The 5,063-nt window shown below is 49.3% G+C and overlaps 1 long non-coding RNA gene across 2 annotated transcripts; it reads right to left on the minus strand.

Annotated features, from left to right (window-relative positions):
* Positions 1-1,764: 1,764 nt before the first annotated feature.
* LOC141278167 (uncharacterized) lies at positions 1,765-4,850 on the minus strand. 2 transcript variants are annotated; one of them, XR_012330501.1, is made up of 3 exons: positions 4,797-4,850; positions 4,202-4,401; positions 1,765-1,871 (listed from the first exon to the last, which is right to left on the minus strand). It is a non-coding gene; the product is annotated as an uncharacterized lncRNA (long non-coding RNA). The 2 variants fall into 2 exon arrangements; XR_012330502.1 differs by lacking the exon at positions 4,797-4,850 and adding an exon at positions 4,683-4,712.
* Between the last annotated feature and the right edge of the window lie 213 nt (positions 4,851-5,063).

The following is a 5,063-nucleotide window of genomic DNA, read 5'->3' on the forward strand; positions in this document are numbered from 1 at the left end:
GACCGCCGACCACCAGACAGAGGTACCCGTGCTCCTGCCCCTCTACCCCCTCCGCCTCTTCTCCTTTCTTCCTTCCTCATCAAAGGCACAGACAGACGGGACCCGGGTGGGGCCTGACACCCCCAGCTTAGAGTTGAGGCACAGGGAGCCTTGGGTCCTTTCTCGCTCATCATTAGTGTGTTTACTTCACTGCCTCTACAATCACCTGCTCAGTTTTACTTGTCGCTGTGGTTGACTGTCTGGGGGGTCCAGGGGAAGATTATCGTCAGTTACCCATTGTTTCTCCAGTCTCGTCCCCTCCCACTCCTACCCCAACTCATCTGCACTGAGCACGCTGCTGGGTGTGCTCCGTCCCCCTGGCTTTGTTCCCCATATTTCACATCCAGGGATTCCCTTCCCATCAGTATCTTGGACAAGGACCAATCTTCCCAACACAGCCAAAGCTCGCCCTCTTTGCAGCTTTCCTCTTGCCCTGCCCTGAAGAGGCTGCCTCCTGCCCACCCCACTCCACTGCCCTCCACCCCCCAGGCCCTGCACTTGGCCCCTCAGCTCTGGCCTGAAGGCCCATCACCTGCTTCTCTCCTGTAGCATCAGTTGGATTGTGTGCACCAGCCGTGTGCCTAAGAACTGCCCAGGAACCACGCAGAGTATCAATTTCTCCAATAATGGTTCCAAATGATCTGCAAGTAGCCCACCATGGCTGGCTTCCTATGAGAGATAATAATGTCCTCTAAGGTCGAAGGGGAAGAAGTTGGTGGACAGGACACCGTGCATGGCCCTCCTGCTGTGAGTGAACCTTATGGAGAACCAAGGTGAGGGGCTCCAAACTCAAGTACGACTCAATCCCCACAGCCAACTTTTAATTTATCTGTTTTTATGGGATCAGAAAGTTGCTTGTAAAGTCAAAAAGAACCCAATATAATAAAATTGAATAACTTTTTGGTAATATAATACAAATCAAAATGCTGCAAGTAGTTTCAGAAACAACCACCAGCTTCCAAGAAGAAATATCAGGATGGGTGCTTACTCATTTTAAGGATCTTGCAGAATAATTTAATGGTGTATGTTCTACAGTCCATTCATTTTGTTGTTTCTGAACCTCAATTCCCAATGCGGTCCAAGTGATTATAGGGATGTTGCAGGAATGATTCTCCCCACAGCTAGAAACACACATTTGGGGATTACCACATGTCACAAAACTATCTTGAAATAAAGACAGCCAATGTTCCATAATAATTGTAAAGACAGATGGAGGGAAAGGGAAACTCTTGTCTGTGAACCCCTTCCACACGTTGGCCTGTCCTCCTGGACAGATTACAGATCATGCAGGTGGTGGGTAAGGAGATGCCATCCCTGTGCCAGACCTCTGGGTACAAAGTTCTGTGCAGCCCCTGACCTCACCACAATTTGACCTTGGCCATATCTCTTTGAATCCTTCACTCTCCACATCTGGGAAACAGGTGACAATAGGATGACCCCTATAGGTTGTTTGAGAGATTGTGAATGTGAAAGTCTTAGCACAATATCCAACTACAGTTAATGCACAATACATGTTACCTTCCATATGTTTGATTTCATGTTCATAACAAGCCTATGAGATAGATCTCTTAACCTCTGTCTTAAAAACTGAATAATTGAAACCAACCCTGCATTCCCCAGAAAGCAGAGCCTCGGGAAAGGATTACGTGCTGGTGCTGTACTGGGGCATGAGACACCAGGGCTGCCATTTTCATTTGCTCCATAACAAATGCAGACTGGCGGGCTTAAACAATAGACCTTTATTTCTCACAGTTCTGGAGATCAAGGTGTCTGCAGATTTGGCAAGGGCCATGTCCTTCCTGGTTTGCAGATGGTGGTCTTCTCGCTGTGTCCTAATGTGACAGAGACAGAGACAGAGACAGAGACAGAGAGAGAGGAAGTAAGTTCTGGTGTCTCCTCTTTTAAGGACACTAATCCCATCACAGGACCCCACCCACATGACCTCATGAAAACCTAATTACCTCCAAAAGACTCCATCTCCAAATACCATCTCACATATGAATTTGGGGGGCGGGGGTCACATTCAGTCCACAGCAGCAGGGAAGCAGTGCCAGGGAGAGCCACAGCCAGGTAGGTGCTCAGCAGGTGAACCTGCTCTGCTGTGCAGGATGGCTCCAGGCAAAGCAGCCCCCAGGCAGAAGGAAAAAGGGGGAGTGTGTGCTCCTGTGTCCTGGGTCATGTTGACCAAATTTTTCCCCAAGTTAACGGGACTGCACTTTCCTGGGACAGCTGCTCGGGAGCCAGGTCCCAAGCCTTTGACATTTTAACAGGTTCAAGAAGTGGTACCAGTACCAGAGACAAGGGCAGGGAGCCGCTCAGCCTCAGGCCAGCGCTGATGGTGCTGGAGCAGGGCTTCCTCTGGGCAGGCAGCTGGGGTCCCCGGGAGGCTCAGGAGATGCCTCGTGGCTCAGGCAAAGCCAGGGCTGAGGGTCCTGGGCAGAGAGAGGCTCTGAGAAGGCATCCTACGGATGCGATGGGTGCACAGGAGCTTGGTCCACAGTGAACGCCTCACCTGAACCAACTTCAGGAGGCTAGGCTCTACCCTCTGTGGGACCAGACCTTCATGCTCAGCCTCACGGCAATATGAGGAACGTGCACTCTGCATGAGCCTTGCCCAGTGGAGACGCCACAGGATCTGAGCAAGGGGAGCCCAGCCCTTCCACCCTGGGGCCCTGCAGGCACCCTTCTGATAAGAGCCACTGGTGTCCTCCCCTTCTCAGGTCTGTCCAGGTCCAGAAGGACTGACTCCAGCCACTCTTGACCCAGGCCTGACCTGCCTCTGTTCCCAGGGAGATACTTTTCACTATTTTGCAACATATGGGAGAAATGGATCCAGAATAGTCTTCAAATAAGTACAAAGGGTGCTTCTCTGGTGGTGCAGTGGTTAAGAATCCACCTACCAACGCAGGGAACATGGGCTCGAGCCCTGGCCCGGGAAGATCCCACATGCCGCGCGGAGCAACTAAGCCCATGCGCCACAACTACTGAGCCAGCATGCTGCAACTACTGAAGCCTGCGCACCCTTGTTCTGCAACAAGAGGAGCCACGACAATGAGAAACCTGCACACTGCAACGAAGAGTAGTCCCCACTCACCGCAACTAGAGAAAGCCTGAGTGCAGCAACAAAGACCCAACGCGGCCAAAAATAAAAAACAAACAAATAAATAAATTTATTAAAAATAAATAAGTACAAAGTATTCACCCAACAAACAGATTGCCCTGTATATATACAAAGGTCTCTACGAGGAGTACAAATATGTTAACCAAAGTTCTATTTCCACACATTTGGGAAAGGTCACAGCATTACCACCTGACGCACAGAAAGCCACAAAGGCCCAGCCGGCGGGGTTTAGAACTGGCCGGCTCATCCTGCTGCCTGTCACTGAGCTGTTGGCCCCTTGTACTTGGTGGGGACTTTCTGAAAGGTCCTCAAGAAAACCCTGAACGTCTCATTTTGACAAACGTCAAGCTTCTCAGCAACTGTCTTGGAGCCTGGCACGTGGACTTTGCCTGTTTGGGAGAGAATTTCATCCCAAACCATGTGGCACGGTTGTATGCCATTTTGTTTTGGGGTCAAATTCCACTGTAAGAAACAGCTCTTCTAATCTGTTTTCTGACTTTGCTGTAGTTTATACCTCACACAACCATTACATCTCCTTGTCCAACAGAACCAGCTAGAATTCTGAAGCTTGAAACCACGCGAGATAGAATAGAGCCTCCACTCTATCTGTACTTTGGACAGTTGAGATAAAGTACCTTTAAGCACTTTATTGAGGTATGATTGACATAGAAACAGCTGTACATATTTAACAGACATGACTTGATAAATCTGGAGATAGACACCCATGGAACCATCATCACCACCTAAGTGTAATAGGTGACATCCATCACCTCCCGAAGTTTCCTCTTTTCTTCCCCTTCTCTTTCTCCTCCTCTTCCTCTTCCTCCTCCTACTTCCTAATATTTTTGTGTGTGTGATAAGAACACTTAACGTAAGATCTACCCTCCTGGCAGATTTCTATGTATGCAATACAGTACCACTAACGGTAGCCGTTATGCTGTACAGTGGATCTCTAGGACTTATTCATCTTATAACTGGAACTTTGTACCCTTTGATCAATGTCTCCCCATTCCCCCCTCCCCTCCAGCCCTCAGCAACCACCTTTCTCCTCTCTGTTTCTATGGCTTTGACTTTATGAGGTTCTCAATATCGATGACGTCATATAGTATTTGTTTTCCTGTGTCTGGCTTATTTCACTTAATATCTTCCAGGTCCATCCGTATCGTCGTGAATGGCATCTCTTTAGTTTGTCTTCTACTATGTGGGATCCATCACTGGACACGATGTTCCAGGTTTGGTTTCTGAGTGTGAAATGGAATAAGATAGAGAGATCCATAAGCGCAGACGTAGCTCATCTTATTGGGATCTTACAGGATGAGAAGAGACGACAACTCCGGTTCTCCCAAAGCTCCCGTGAGGTGGCTACTCTTAGGTCAGGAAACCGAGGCACAGGAAGGCTAAGTAGCCTGCCCAAGGCCACATCACACTAGCACCGTGGGTCATTGTCCAGGACACCAGGCCTTGGGGGCCCAAGCTTGGTCACTTGTCTGGTTGACATGTATGAAGTTCCCCCGATCCCCACCTCTGGCCCTGTGCTAGCACCAGGCTTCACAGGCATCGTGTGGGACATGGGTCACTGCTCCAGCCTGGGCAGGGCTTTTAGTTTCCCAGTTCTGTGGATAATGTGGCTACTTACATGCTATTCCTCTGAGCACCGTGTCATAATACTCTGACCTGCAGAACTGTAGATTCCCACCAGTGATGCTGACAGATGCTGTGGGCGGGGCCTGGCCAGGGTCCGTTCTCATTGGTGATGTCAGCGTCACACGGTCACCAAGCATGTCAAATACGACATCTCTCATTGTGAAGGTAACCTGGTTACCAACATCATGCACAGCTGGTCCTTAGCATTTGCGGATTCCATATTTGTGCATTCACCCACTTGCTAACATTTATCTGTAAC

Source organism: Tursiops truncatus, chromosome 3 (genome assembly GCF_011762595.2).
Source record: "Tursiops truncatus isolate mTurTru1 chromosome 3, mTurTru1.mat.Y, whole genome shotgun sequence".
NCBI lineage: Eukaryota > Metazoa > Chordata > Mammalia > Artiodactyla > Delphinidae > Tursiops > Tursiops truncatus.